This window comes from Stegostoma tigrinum, chromosome 19 (assembly GCF_030684315.1).
Source record: "Stegostoma tigrinum isolate sSteTig4 chromosome 19, sSteTig4.hap1, whole genome shotgun sequence".
NCBI lineage: Eukaryota > Metazoa > Chordata > Chondrichthyes > Orectolobiformes > Stegostomatidae > Stegostoma > Stegostoma tigrinum.
The window spans coordinates 44265872-44282355 of NC_081372.1; positions in this window are offsets into that span (position 1 = coordinate 44265872).

Below are 16484 nucleotides of genomic sequence, written 5' to 3' on the forward strand. Positions count from 1 at the left end.
TCCAACTGTCGTTCTCTCTCTTTGGGCTCTATCCTATCATTTACTCCCTACCCCACCCACCTCCCTATTTTCTGCGTATAACCTGACATTTTCCCAGCCACCATCAGTTCTGAGGAAGGATCACCAGCCCCGAAACGTTAACTCTGTTTTCTCCTCCACAGATGCTGCCAGACCTGCTGAGCTTTCCCAGCAACTTTGTTTTTGTTCCTGATTTACAGCACTCACAGTTATTTCAGGTTTTATTACAGTGTTCTAGAAGGTGCAATTCTTTGCTAAAAGAATAAGGGGATATAATTTCATAAATTGCTGATCATAAATTTGTCAGGAGAATCTTTGCACAAGCCGTATACTTACTCAGGTATTTCACATTTATTGTGGTTGTAGCATCGCTCTGTGAAAGAGAATGCAAGATTTACATATGTGATGGCTTTAATGCAACGAGAATATCTTTTATACAAAAAATTGTTCCCAAGCCCACTCAATTGGCATTAATATTTATAGCCCTGTTGGCTGATTAGTTTAAAACTAAACCATTACTGCATGACTGATAGGTAAATACTTGGTATGAAGCAGTTTGTGATGTTTATCTTACCACTTGAAAATTCTTCCTGCAACTGCTCATTCTTACAATAATTATTTCATTGTAACTTAATTGGGAATAAAGCAGGAACTGTAAATAAATACAATACAGAAGACTAAAATTTTGAAATGTTATTTGGGGTTTCAAGGGTAATGTTTTGAAGTCTTGAGACTAGGCACACCCATTCTGAATATTTCTTAACAAATTTGCCCTTTTTGCATGTTATATATAAGGGCATTTTGTTATTGTTTATGGAGTGTGCTGTAAAGTTGTGCATCGTGCTAAACTTAGTTATGTACATTGATCAGAATACCACCACACACATTTCAGGTGGTTGAACTTCCTTCCATAATGTCTCACTGAAATATCTCTGCTGCTGAAGATATACTGAATGCTAACATATAATTGCTTCCGACCAATATATTTTGCAACTGTTTAGCAGCTTTAGCTTATGATATTAACATTTTTAAATCTATCTTTGATAAAATCCACAGGCTAAGAGTTTTTGTTTTGTACATAATTGCACAAATTGCACTACAGTCCTAAATAAAAACCTAAAGAACTGCATATGTCAGAAATCAGAAATACAACCAAAGTTTTTTCAGCAATTTTAGTTTTCTTGTTGTACTAAGGCACATTAATTTAATAAAGTAATTTTCCTCAAGTTTCAGCTTAAGCCTAATTGTATATACCAAATATACCAAGCCAATTTTCCAAGGAGCGGCAGACTGCAATTTATGTCTTCGAAAAGCAAGGAACTCTGAATTTCTGAGAGGAGATTCCAGTCAGGGCTCCTTCAGTAATGTGGGGCGTCCTTCCGTTCTGACAGTTCTTTTGCAGTGCAAATCTGTCAGGGAACGACAAACAAAGTCCCCCCCTCCACTTCTCACAGCAGGCAGCTGCCATAACCCAGTCTGGTTGAGTGGGGAGGTGAGGGGATTGTCATGTTGGCTTGCTTTCAGGGATGGGGAATGAGTCTAGTCTGGCAGCGAGGTTGTTTCAGGTCCGATCTCCTCCAGCAAGGGGATGTTAGTTGTGGAGCAGGGATGGGGAAGCATGTCAGGTAGCTGGAGGAAAAGTGTCAGGTTGGGTCTGACAGTGGGGTGTCGGTGGTGTACAGCATGGGAAGGATGTGTTGGGTCCCAGGGGTTTTTGGCTCAAGCTTTGGGATGGGGGTGAGGATTGAAGGGCTGGAGCGGATGAGTAGTTGGGTTATATGTGGTAAGTATGGGATGTGTTGAATAGTTGCTCTATATTTAACATTCTAATTCTTCCTGAGTAACTATTTAATTTCATTGATTTAAATGGAGACTTTCAGAGGGCTCCAGGTGAAGAAGAATTGTTCAACGGGAAATTCAATGCCCTGGACCATTGCCTTAGAGCTTGCTGTGATGGCGATTCCGCAGGGATGCCACGTGCAACTCCATTCTACACTGGAGTAACGATGTCAGGCCAATGGAAAATCCAGACAAATATCTTCAGTGAATCAGTGCAATTCAGCCGTGTTTTGGAAAGCGTTGCTTTGATATTCCATGCTAAAATTATTCTTTAGAAGTGATAATGCAGTGCAATTTTAAAGATAGAGCTGAAAATGGTAACACAAACATTTTTAGTCAGCGTGATCTGGCCATCACCTGTGAGTAAGCCAATTTAAAATATAGAAAATGGCTAAATAACACAATGCAGAAGTATTTGCAAGTCACCTGGGTGCCCAGCAATTATTAATTCAAAGCAAAACTGAATTTTAAGAGTCTTGAGAAAGGTTTACAAATGGAAGCAGTTAATAGAAATTCCCAATGATGATCTGGGGCATGGCTAAATTTGAACCTGAGGCAGTTTTCAGTGTAATTTGTACAAATCTAGGACAAACACCAGCTATTGGGAAGTATTACAATTGCCAAGGAGAGGCACAATCTCAGCGTATGATGTGTGAAAGTGGGTGTCAGATCAGTATATGATATGGCCTTGGTAATGTCCAGAATTGGCATGGGTGGATTTGTAGGTGCAAGGGGAAACTCTGTGCAGCTGTTAGGAAAGCCATTAAAATATGCAAACTGGTCATTAGTTTGAATTTAACCCAACATTCTGACTTCAGCAGCCAGTGGGCCTATCACCTGAGTTGACGACAACATACCAGGGTCAAGGATGTGACAACATTGCAAGGCGATTGCAAGGTGGACTGCAGCAGTTCAAGAAGGCAGCTCATCACCACCTTCTCAAGGGCAACTAGGGATGAGCATTAAATGCTGACCCAGCCAGCTATGCCCAAGTCTCACAAATAAATAATAAAAGAAAGAGATCATCCAATGTAAGTGCTAGATGAGGAAGCCTTCAAGTAGCAATGTTGAATAGCTGCAGCCCTGCCTGAAGGAGAGGTAACTGCTCATAGTGCATCTGTTCAGAATATGTTTTCTCTGCTTCAGAAGCATTTTCCGATATTTTGGAAGACACTTCATTTAACTTGTTTTGCAATTCCCAGCTGTCAGCCTTCATCATAATAGTTTAAACAGCTCTACCTTAAACTCTGAATGAAGAACAAGAGGGGCAGTCATTCTAACACCACCAGAAGGAGGAGTATTATCAGCAGCAGCACCAGATACCTTCACCTCACCAACATGCTTTTCCAGGGGGATGGACAGTAAGGTTCAAGTGAAGAAAGCAGGACCCTAAACATGGGATCTACAGGCAGAGAATCAGCTCTCTCAAGATATTTGATCACCTTTCATCCTAATGATGAAAGACATTCTAAACAATGGGTATGCATTGTCAGTAGTCAATATGGTGGCTATTACTAAAGAACTAGCACCCAATCCACCTCCACTATTCCCTGGTTCTCCCCCTCTCTCTGGTCTGGTGCTCTCTTTCTTCATTTGCAAAGAAACAAAACGGATACTTAAAAATGTGAGAAACGGACTTCATGAAGAGGAGAGCATTTGTGGATAGTGTCTGTGTCTGGAAGCATGGAAACAAGAGGGTAATCGACTGAGGGGGAATGTGAAGATTGACTATTTGGAGGGGCATGTGGGGTATCTCAGGAGAGATCAATGAATGGAGCTGCCAGTTCTGTTAGACTAAGATGTGTTGTGCAGAAGAATGCTGAGAGAGAGAGAGTGTGGGATTTGATATATAGAAATGCAGCGTTGCTCAGTTCCTACCATGCTGACATCCTTGAACTTCTTGGTGTTTGGCTCCAGCTTCAAGGGATCTCACTCCTGTTGCTTACTGTCCTGACCATTTCCACATGGTCTGCTTGATTTGAGAGGTTCTTACTGTCCTCAGCAAAGCAACACACATCACTTCAATCACTCAAATCTGACAGTAGCACCTCCAGGTCAGGGTAACATATTTCAGGTACAGCATTGGGTCTTCTCTAATTTCTGTTTTATTGAGGCCTTGTGATTTAATATATAATGCATTTCTGAATCCAGGCTGCACCAAAAATCCTTTCTTTATGGAGTACACTTTCATCTCACCTACCTTCTCTAATGGTGCTAAAAAGGCAAGAATGGGATTCTATTGCTCTGGTTGAATTAGAGCACCACAGCAAAACCCTGTTTCATTACAAATGGATTCCTGATCCACTGCACAGCTCCATCTACATGCTGGTCCATTCATGTGAACTTCCATCAATAGAGTCAGCCCACTTAAACACAATCTGTTCATGTGTTGTAACTTGCTTTGATGTTAGCATTCCCATTACCTGACAGTAGCTTGTCCTTTCTGCGACAGCCAAAATGTTGTTTTTCAGAGTTCCCTCTTCCCAGCTTAAAACACTGAAATATGGTTGTTCAAACGCAAAATAAGTACAAGATGCATATCTTGAGAATTGCACATTACTGAGATAGATATTGGACCAATGGTTACTGTGTGAATATATAATTTTTGATTTATTCCAGGTATAAAAAGACCTATGTTTGAGTGTGTCCTGTGGAATGTAAAATTGTTAGTTATGTTCACACCAATAGGACTGAAACATATCTGGAATTTTTCTGCAACTGTCCCTTTTTTGAGATGTTTTGACCATTTCTCAGGATGTGATCTGGATGACTGAAGCAACAAGCCTTGTGGTTATCCTCTTCCACAACAAACCAATCGTGAGCCCACCTTCTGTCTTCTCTCAGTCAGAGGTCTGGTAGGATGATATGGCCATTTTGACAGAGGAAGGATTTTGAATTGTATGAGCCACCATATGTTAGAAAGACGCACAGCTGGACATAGATGTTTAATGCTGCAGCTTCCACAGGAGTAGAGGGGCAGCCAGAGAAAGCTGGCTCCTGGGATGCATCCAAGAGAAACGAGGGGTTTACTGCAGGAGGCTGAGGGCATATTCTTTAGCCAAAAAGACATGAATGGAAATGATCCGGAAAATCAGCAGCGGTGTGGGTCCAGGCAAAATTGTAGAGAATGGAGAGGGGACTGACCCTGTCAGGTGTTAAGTACCACCCTTAGACTTAGCATTCTCCAACTCATCAAATTTCATGCGTTTTTCTCTCTAGTTGTGCCATGAATTCTCATCTGAACAGACAACGTTCACAATCAGTCTCAGGTTCGTACCATTATCACAGCCTACCTCATGCATCCATGCCTCACTGCCACCTGTATCAGTTCTTTGAAAATAAACTATTTCTAACAATCCCATCTCCCTGTCAAGAATTAAGGGGATTGTGGGATTGTGGTGTGTGGGATTTGGGGATGATGTGGTTGGTTTGGCAGGGAAGGCGAGGTCGTCAAGTGATACACACATAGTTCGCTGATGGCAAGCATGCCCACCTGGTTCACTAGGACAGATGAAGATATCAGCCATTAGAACCTGAAACACTGGCATTCACACACGTTGGAAAACCTGACTTTCTGCTTGAAGCACTTATCTTAGGACTCTCAACTAATTCCACTTTGATTTCAACACCCATACCCACAGTCCCAAGCACTTGTGTGTACCTGAAGGTGTTATTGTTGTTGTTACTCCAGCAATTTGGAATAGACATCTCCTTTCCTTGAAATTCCAGCCATGGTAGCTGCACAAGTCAATCTGAAGGTTGGCAGCATGAAGGTGCATATGCAGGTAAGTAAAAGAGCTGGTTGAGGAGAGGTAGCACTACTTAACAGAAGGAATGCTTTGCAAGAGAGCTTTGCAGCCTGGCCATGTCTGCAGCTCTTCACTGCCAATGCTGAATCCTTCGCAGTTTGTCACTTTCACTGAGACAGTTACTCCTACTGTGCCCTCACCTTTTAAAACCTGCCACAGCATCAGGCAGTTGAAGGAAAGAATTTCATTGGAAAAATCCCTAATATTTTTCTCTTCAATTTGTTTAATTGCCTTGCCACCTCAGCTGCCAGGTTCCTGACTGCATCAGCTGACCCTAAGGAGACCCTGGCTAGCACAATTTTTTTCTGAAGTTTTCCAAGTTCGTACATCACCCCGGTAACATTTTCCAGGGGACTTGAGAATAGCCCTTCTAACGATAGTGAAAAGAAGTGGACCATGCATCCCATTAAATCAGTGCTTGCTGCTTCGAAAAGCAATGTAGTTAATCCCACCTCACGGCCCTGCTGGGTGGCACAGTGGCTCAGTAGTTGACACTGCAGCCTCAGTGACCTGAGTCGGATTCCAGCATCGGGCAACTGTCTGTGTGAAGTTTGCGTGTTCTCCCTGTGCCTGTTGGGTTTCCTTCGGGTGATCTAGTTTCCAACCCAGGTCCAAAGATGGACCGGTTAGATTTCTTGGCCATGCTAAATTGCCCACGGTGCCCAGGGATATGCAGTTTAGCTGGATTAACCAGGGGAAATGCAGGGTTATGGAGTAGGTCTGAGGGGGATGCTGTTTGGAGGATTGGTGTGGTCTTGATGGGCTGAATGGCCCGCTTCTACACTGTAGGAATTCTATTATGATTTTCCCAAATCCCAGCAATATGTCCTGCTTCAAGGTTATACAATTCCCTTTTAAAGCTGCAGTTAAATCTGTCTCCATGATCCTTCACTATAGCCCATTCCAAATCTTACCTATTTGTTGCATTAAGCTTGATGAACTGTCATGTCTCCTAATTGAATGCCTAATAACTGGTCATATATATTTTGAAATATTTCCATTCCCAAAAACTCATGTTTGCTTTTCTGATTGTTTATTTAAAAGGAAATGCCCTTGACTTTTAAAATAAAACAAGCCAACACAATCTGAAAATAGCTCACCACCATCTTCTGAAGGGCAATAATAAATGGACAATAAATGCTGACCTAGCCATTGATGCCCTTATGAAAAGAAAACACAAACACAACATGGTTTTTGTTTCAGCTAGAGATTATCTAATTATTCAGTCTGGCGTTGGAAGGAGAACATAAGAACCAATGGAAAATAGGGCAAAAAACAATCAAGCAGAACATCATTTACGAGAATAAAACCCAATTATAGTGACCCTATAGTTGAACTGACTGCGATCAAATAGTTCAGCAGAGTCCAGTAATCAAATTCCTGGTGTGCACAACTAATCTATTCTCTGCCCATACTTGTCAGGGCAATCAGTAGAGATGCAGCTTCTGCTCTTAATAATCCTGATGTTTAAGTTAGCTTGCTCTCAAGTAGTAATTCCTTCTCCTCTGACCTCCATGAATCACGATGATAGTCAGAGGTGATCAAGTACAATGCAGGATAAAACAGATTAAGAAAACAAGGGTTTATGAATGCCAAAAAAGCTCAAAATCAGTATGACCTCTGTGGACCAAATCTCCTTTTGACTTTTTAACATTTTATTGATGCATTTATCTCCTATATACTGCAGAGGCAGATAAGTTCTAAATAAATGAGGAAGAATGATGCATTAATCTCCAATGGGCATGGTTTTGAATGAATGGTTGACTACTGAGACAATGAGAATAAATGCAGCCTTTGTGACAAGCCCTGCATGGTGTAAATCAGTACTTAGAAAATACTTCCACCTGATTTTCTCCCTCTTTCACCTTTGCAGTTAATTGTTGATATCGAAATTGATTTTTTCAAGTCTTCTTATTTCACAGCAGCCTCCATGATCATGAGAAGTAATCTACTGTTTCTGTTGTGTCTAGAAGTTGTTGCATTGCAAAAAAAAAAATAAGACAGCCTGGTTTATAGCAAACAAAACACAGTGTGCCTGATTTTGAGGTGTAAGTGAGCACCATATGTCATGCAAGCAGATGAACTATACAAATAATATGGTTCTTCCAGTACAATGCATTAAATATGAAGTTACCAAATAACACACCGGAAACAATGTGTTTTAAACAGCAGTAACATATTTTATATCAGATATTCAACACTTAACCACATTTTTAAGCAAAGTATTGATATTTTAAATAAAAGGTTTCTATTTTGAAAAAAAAATTAATTGTTAAGCGTTAAACAATAGGGAGAAAAAGAACAGCCACTTCTGACTGGTTTCAAATGAACATCATCTGAGTTCACTGGTTGCCATATTAGAATATAATTTACATAATTAGGTTCACCGACTGCCATATTAGAGTATAATTTACATAATTAGGTTGTGCTACTCTGCACCATAAAGTGAAAATATTTAAATAGGATTTGAACAGCTGAGCACACATACAGCCTGAAATGACATTTCTTTCCATTAGCTTACACGATGCTAAACACAACATAAAGTACATTTATTTTAAGTCTAAACTTTGTGATTTTGTTTAAATCAAATCAAATTTAAACTGGATTAATTGAAGGTTTTATTTTTATTTTTATTCATTTTAAATCAATTCAGGTTTTGGGTGTCATTATTTGCATTGATGAACAATTGAAGCTTTAATATTTGTTCCAACAGCTGTCCACTTTGGAACATCAATCAGTTTTCACACTCATCTTGGAACACAATATTTCAGCTAACAGCAAGCAGCTGAACATGTTCTTGATCACAAAAAGGATCCTCAAACCACAGTATTTATGAGGGTCATCAAATGTGTACAACTTAGTCACTGGCTGATTTCTACTTCCTCTTACAGCAATTGTAAGAGCTTTTGGTGGTTCCCAGAGCTGTTTAAAGTTGCTAAAGTCATACTGAGAAGAAATTGTCTTGATATCAAGGTTTATATACAGCATGTATACAGCTATGTAGACTCCCTTGGACTACAGCATGACAGGGAGGATGCGAAGAGGTAACCCAGAGAAGGACATGCCATTGGAAGTAGGAGGAGGATGAGCATGCTCTTAGGAAAAGTTCATATCTTCCCATGGTATTCTCAAAGCTATTATTTTATTTCAATGTCTTCAAGGAATATTATATAATTTCTCATTAATGATCTCTTTCATCTGGAATCTTCTAAGCTGCAGCAGGTGATATTTGTAATACTTATAACTTTGTCATCCATTCTGGCCTTATGGGTGTCGCAGGGGCCCCCAAGAGAATGAAATATTTTACATTATATCTTGCATGACAGAGGCTGGCTCTGCAAGTACAGTTTCAAATGGATTGCAGCCTGCACAATGTTGCAAAACATGAGTGATTGTACACATGTAAGTTTTCAGGTGTGTAATGTCAGTTTGGAGATATACCATAACCAAATAGCATTATTTTCCTCAATACTGAGCTTGAAGGATCCATATAGGCTTTATCAGCCATGACCCTCTTGAATGGCGGAGCACGTTTTAGGGGCCAAACAGCCTATTCCTGGGATAACAAGGTGTAGAGCTGGATGAACACAGCAGACCTAGCAGCATCAGAGGAGCAAGAAAGCTCCGGGTCGAGACCCTTCTTCAGACATGGGGGAGGGGAAGGGGGCTCAGAAATAAATAGGGATCAAGGGGGAGGTGGATAAAAGATGGATAGAGGAGAAGATAGGTGGAAAGGAGACAGACAGGTCAAAGAGGCAGGGATGGAGCCAGTAAAGGTGAGTGTAGGTGGGACGTTAGGGAGGAGATAGGTCAGTTCAGGGAGGATGGACAGGTCAAGGGGACGGGATGAGGTTAGTAGGTAGGAGATGGGGGTGGGGCTTGAGGTGGGAGGAGGGGATAGTTGGGAGGAAGGACAGGTTAGGGAGGCGGGGACAAGCTGGGCTGGTTTTGGGATGTGGTGGGGGAGGGGAGACTTTGAAACTTGTGAAGTCCACGTTGATACCATTGGGCTACAGGGTTCCTAAGCGGAATATGAGTTGCTGTTGCAGGAGGCCCAGGATGGACATGTTGTCTGAGGAATGGGAGGGGGAGTTGAAATGGTTCGTGACTGGAAGGTGCAGTTGTTAAGAGCGAACCAAGACTAGGTGTTCTGCAAAGTGGTCCCCAAGCTTCTGCTTGGTTTCCCGATGTAGAGGAGGCCACAACAGGCACAGCGGATGCAGTATACCACATAGGCAGATGTGCAGGTGAACATCTGCTTGAGTGGAAGGTCTTCTTAGGGCCTGGGATCGGGGTGAAGGGCGAGGAGCAGTGGCAGGTGTACTACTTCCTGCGGTTGCAGGGGAAAGTGCCAGGTGTGGTGGGGCTGGAAGGGAGTGTGGAGCGGACAACGGACCCACGGAGAGAGTGGTTCCTCCAAAAAGCAGACAAGGGTGGAGAGGGGAAAATGTCTTTGGTGGTGGGGTCGGATTGTGTCGGAGGATGATGCTTTGGATCCGGCGGTTTGTGGGGTGGCGCGTGAGGACGAGGGGCATGTTCCTGCTTCTTATGTTCTTTTCATGCAGATCAATGCCCACTGTCCTGTTAATGATGTGATGCTGAAATTCAGCAGCACTCTGCTGTGCCATCTGCATTTTATCATCATGACAAACTAAGGATGGGTACGCACTAACAAGCATTGTACTTTGATGATATGTCTAATGATTCTAGTGCACAACCCAGCCACACAGCGATGATCCACTTATAAGGAAAAACATGCAGTGACATGAAGAATGAAAAGGCAGACAATTGGGATGTTAAAAAAAGTTCTGCTCCCTGAACACACTCACGGAGGTACTTATTACCCGCTGGAGCAAGATTCATGGCGGTCGGCTGTATACAATACAACATTGCCATTATAACACCACAGTCCAGCTAGCAGATGCAGTGGTATGACGATGAATGTTGTCATCCTGAGCAGCATGTGCATGCTCCATGTGCATAGACAGCAGTTGCTTCTCCTCGGGGTTGTACCTCAGCAATCCGAGGAATGCTTTTGAAGAATGTTTGCTAGACTGCAGTAACGTACTGCAATCCCTTTCAAATACTGATGTTCGGAAGAATGCCCATTGTTTGCATCATCCCTATGACCACGACCTCGAGGTCATTGTCTGAGAATTGTGGCACTGTCTTCCCATCTCTGACATCTTCATATTCTGTCCTTAACAGAGAAAGGCAGCTTTGGAATGCCAATGCATGTCCAAGTTGTCATTGGCCTTTTAAATTTGGTCTTTCAGTGGATGTCCATTGAGTGGTAAATTATTCCTGGAACAGTGCATAGTAAGACAGCTATAATGAGACTTGACGAATACCATAAAGGAAAGTTATGTAGTTAATGTCATTAATAATTAGTAAATTAAATTGGGAAATGTCACTAGGGCACGCAGCAAGATTTCCTCCAAATACCATGATGCAACTTCACCAAAAAATATAACATTTATCCAAAGTTGTCTCTCTTTGCAATGAAGTGACTAAAACTTGGAAAATAACTGGTTATTCTATGCCTCAAGTTGCTCCTTATAACTGGTATCTGAAAGACTACAATCAGTTTACCAACTGCCCTGTATTTTCAGCAAACTACTGATGGAAACTGGAAATAAGAAAATTGAGGAACAGATGGTTCTAAGAAGCAAAAATGTTCACCTCACAAGATCCTGCGGACTGGAGAGTGTTTCCTCAGTATTTTCTCTTCCATCCATAACACTCATGCTTGCCTGTGTTTTCCTGTACATGGGTGCATGTTTGAGCATTCAGTTAAAGTTTCCTGTATGGACTGGTGTCAATAATTTTATATTTTTGTTTGCCTGCAAATAGAATTGATTTATTTGGCCCAAAGGTTAATTGGGATGAAGGGTGTAAACTCAAAACATCAACTTTCCTTCTCTTCTGATGCTGCCTGGACTGGTGTGTTCCTCCAGTTCCACACTGTATTGATATTATTTGCAATAAATTGATTTTATTTTTGAAGTGCCGAAGCCTGGCTAGTATCTTCTGTTAACCTGAGTTCATCAGAAAGGTAAATTGGGAACTGAGTAATTTGACTAAATCTTTAACTTTTCTGTCGACTCCAAGAGTAGAGGGCCCCAAGTAACAGTGCACTTTTTTAAGTTGGTTGTGATAACAATACTGACTCAAACTTTTGTGCATTGAGTTCTTACCTTGACCGAGTGTCCCATCACACTTTTACTAGAGAGAGAACAAGGTGTAGAGCTGGATGAACACAGCAGGCCAAGCAGCATCAGAAGAGCAGGAAAGCTGATGTTTCGGGCTTTGACTCTTCTACATTTTATGAAGAAGGATCTAGGCCTGAAACGTCAGCCTTCCTGCTCCTCTGATGCTGCTTGGCCTGCTGTGTTCATCCAGCTCTACACCTTGTTATCTCAGATTTTCCAGCATCTGCAGTTCCTGCTATCTCTGAAACACTTTTACTTACACATAGGATACCAGTCTCTTCCCACATAAATCCTTCACAACCCCAATCCCACCCTCCAGTCTCCTGTGAATCCCTCTTTCAATCCTCTATGCCCATAAAACCACTTCACAAACCTCCTCATCTCTGACTTATCTGTGCCAGTCCCAAACTTTCATGCAAGATCCCTTACTCCTGTTCCTTTCCCTTGTACCATAGAGTTAAACAGGGAAAATAGCTGATTTATACACAGTGCTGCAAAATCAAAATTACACACCATATTTAATCAATCATGAATCAGATGTCACAAGAGTCTTGTGTGCTATTTATTTTATCTTGAAATTCTAACTTTTTTGAAAATTGTTTCATATTAAGGAGTATTCATGATATGCATATGTACTTAAAAGTATGAATCTGACACAGGCTTGCATGATAGTCGACTTCCAACAAACACACCACTGACTTTATCATTGCACTTCAACACACATCAGGAAGTAGAAGTCTTTGCATACTGCCTAATAAACCACCCTGCATGCCACTTTTTCCACTTTTGATGGCTCCATAACATTCTCCCTTAAGTGTGTGGGGTAAGGGGAATCTATAAAGGTTTTGCAGAATATGAATTGTGACTGACAGAATTTTGATAGCGATTGATTAGGAGCCTAGCGATTGACAGAAGTGTTAAGCCAGTGTAACAATTGTTGGTTATGGCATTTGCTTTTGAAATGCTACAAATCATTAAGAAATGAAAATTTAAAATCAAAGGCAAGAATCAGAAAAGTAGAATTTCAAATATGAATTTGATCATTTTAACTCAATATGACTATTTATTATCAGTCGCAAAGATGCAGAAAGAATATTTCTTTAAAAAATTATTAACATTATTTCCAGGTTTAAATATGGATGAGACAAATTAATGAACTTTGCCAAATTTTGAGTTAAGTATCAACTGGAGGATGAATATCAAGTTGTAATCATCACTACTATAAATATCTTTATCTCATATCTTCTCCACCACTTTGTTTTTCACCTCAACAAGTAGGTATGCACAATGTACACTTATTTTATTGTTCAAAGGACTGAAATTACCCTCAGCAGCATCTGGCTGATCTATTTAAAGTAATGGCTGTGTAAAATAATCCGCTGACAAAGGTTGTGCAAACGCACTTGTGTCTGTTGCAAATATCACTGAGAATAACATCAGCACCTAATCCTCCTGTGTTGGTCCCTTTATGAATGACACAGAATTCCAAATATGCTGAACAATGGATGATATAGCTTGGTGTTCGACATGTGACAAGCTACAGGTCTCAGTTGCGTTGCTATAGAGAAACAGTGAGGGCAGGTCAGCTGTCTCTGCATATGGAAGAATGTGTCATCAGAGCTACTGCAACTCAGAGCTCCTGTATCACACCTTCTGCTGCCTGATCATAACTTGACATTTGGAAGAACCTTATTTCCCATGAGGAAAAACACGTTTTACAGAGAGTTCTCAGAGAAGGAGGAAGGAAATGACAAAATAATCTCCAAAAACAAAAAAGTCAAATTGTTTGTGAGTAATTACACTCAGTGTAGAATTCTTCTCCTTACATATCTATCAAAATCAAAAGTGTTTGTGAACATTTCCTTTCTTTAGTACATCTGTTTAAATCTCATGAATTTCTGAAGAAATGCACTACAGCTAAACTGGTTATACAAAACAGTGGAGATCTTCATGAAAGAGACAACAAGGAGTGGAGCTGGATGAACACAGCAGGCCAAGCAGCATCTTAGGAGCAGGAAAGCTGGCAATTCGGGCCTAAGCTCTTCATTAGAAAAAAGGCACTTACTATATCAAGATGCAAAAACACAAAGAATTCTTATCTCACGTTTCAAAGCACTTTCAGTAGTCACTGTTCTTCTTCCAGCCTTGAAATTGGTATTCTTTCACAAATGCAATAAGCATTGGCTGCATTAAAGGCAGCTTTGCTCTGTTTTTTTTAAATTTACTCTTAGAGACCACAGAGGAAATTATCAATGGCTGACCCACTTTGAGTCAGGGTATGGTGACTGGAATTCAGATAGGAGTACAGGAGTGGATTTCACAGTATAATTCATGAAACTTCCAGAATACATTCTCTTTGCTTTTGGAAGATTGGTAGGTCTTTGGATTGATGATTGTTGAACTTTGTTCTGACTTTGAGCTTGAGGGGTTGTAAATTGTGTCTCCACTGTATTGCTTGAGAAAATCTTTTACAGAGGAAATCTTTCCTGCTAGATTAGGTAACTGCCTCTTTCCAACATCTAGGAGACATTTAATCTCATGGATTCCCATCAAGGAAGATGGCTACTTTGTGAAAACATGTATTTTCTTCCTTGTGGTATTCTGGATTTCTGAGTCATGTGTATCATGAATTTATGGATGCTGATCCACCTCCTTTGAGTCATCTGCAGTCAGGCCTTCTCTCAGTACAACCAGACAGTGATGACGAAATCCAACATCGACTTCGATGAGCCAGTTCAACCTTTGGTTGCCTGAGGAACAGAGTATTCAAAGTCTGTGACCTCAAACTCAGCACCAAGCTCATTGTCTACACAGCAGTCATAGTCCCCACCCTCCAGTATGCATCAGAAACATATGGTGGTCATTCAGTTTCTCTTACAACAGAATTTTATTACACACTCGATTCTGTTACAAATCTCGCCAAAGTCCACATTGCTCAGACCCTGACAATGGTCTGCCTGACTTTCTAAATAGTTGCCAAGTTGTACCTCATTATGACATCAAGTAATTACCAATTCCTATTAGCCATGAGTTCCTTTTCTTCCTTCATGAACTAAGGTGTCACATGGCCAACCTCAAAGTTCACATCCAACAGTGTTCAGAACTCTGCTATTTCTTCCTCATAATCCCGCAGCATTCTGTGGTACATACTTATCAGTCTGGTCCCCTTTCCATGTTTATATGCGACAACTTTCTCACTGATGCTTTTTTGCCATTCATTATTCAATCCACGAGCAATGGCTTCCACCCTTGGAGACTTCTCTAGCTGAGAATTCCCATTATTGAACTCTTTTGAAAAACCTGATTTCGTGTTGATTTGTTTTTGCTGCGGAGGTGGGAAATAGTAGTCGGATCTATTGTCGGTTAGAAATCCTCAAACTGGTGGGAAATAAAGTTGACATTTCAGTGGAGCTGAAGTGTTACTTGATGTGGAAGTGGGAACAGAAGGAGGTCAGATGACGTGAGGAATTCATTTGGACTAACACTTCCAATATCCATCACTGAGTATGCTAGTTGTCCTTGGGGAAGAGATCTACAGTTGGTGATAAAGCCTCTACCTGTATTGGAAGGAAACAAAGTATCACAGAATGTCTGGAGTCTGGTATCCTGAATTCAGCTCTTAAAGTCTTGAGATTGTTTTCCTAAAGACCAACAGGATGTTGTTATGCAGCTGGTTCATCTCTATCTTCTGTATTCTCTCCATCTGTCTCCAGTCTCTCTTCCTGCCTCACTTCCTGGGCCTGGTCTTCTCTCCAGTGTACTGTCTCTTTGCAGAGACTCACAGTCCTCAAGGCCCTCAATACACTTGAAAAACAACACTTCTGAAGAGAACAGGAGATGACAACAATGACCACAACCCTTACAGGAGGGTATTGAAGGTGATGTCTCAACTATTTCAACTACTAGAAGTGTACTTTCAGAAACCCACGGACTACTCCAATGGTTGTCCTACTGGGCAGGTAGAAATGCTTGTTTCAACTCTGCCAAACCTCTGTCTGAAGCATATAAAGTGGTGAGTGGCCAGATCTTTAGTTGATACATTTTCTGCTTAAAGATCCATCAGTACACTATGGGAGTTGAAGTGATTTGAAGCGGATTAAACTGGCAGGGGATGAAAGAATCCTACAGTGACAAGGAAAGTGTACACACACCGAGGTAGCTCACGTTATGTTTGCAGATTGTCTATACTGTGAAGGACTGGAAACCAGACCTACTGCTGGAACTCATAGGTTGGTCACTGGCTGCCACATGAGTAACCAATGGTATCTTTAACTTGGAGGAATGGATCCTTCGAGATGAAGACTTTTCCCCCTGTGAAACGCCATCCATTCATTGAAAGGATGTGGTGTCCAGCTGTGGCAAACATGGCTTTGGAGACCATGAGATACAGTAGTGAGATGTGATGTTTTTGAAGTGTCACCAAAGCCTGCAGGTGTCGTTGGAAAGAACCGAAATAAAAGCTCAGAGATCATAGTGGCTATAAGACCAAGGTGAACAGTTCAGGGAGGTGCAAGACATTCAACAACAAGAGCACAAATGACTGTCTTCCTGGAGAGTTTTAGTGATGTGCAAGCCATCATTATTGCCATGTTAACACATGATGTGA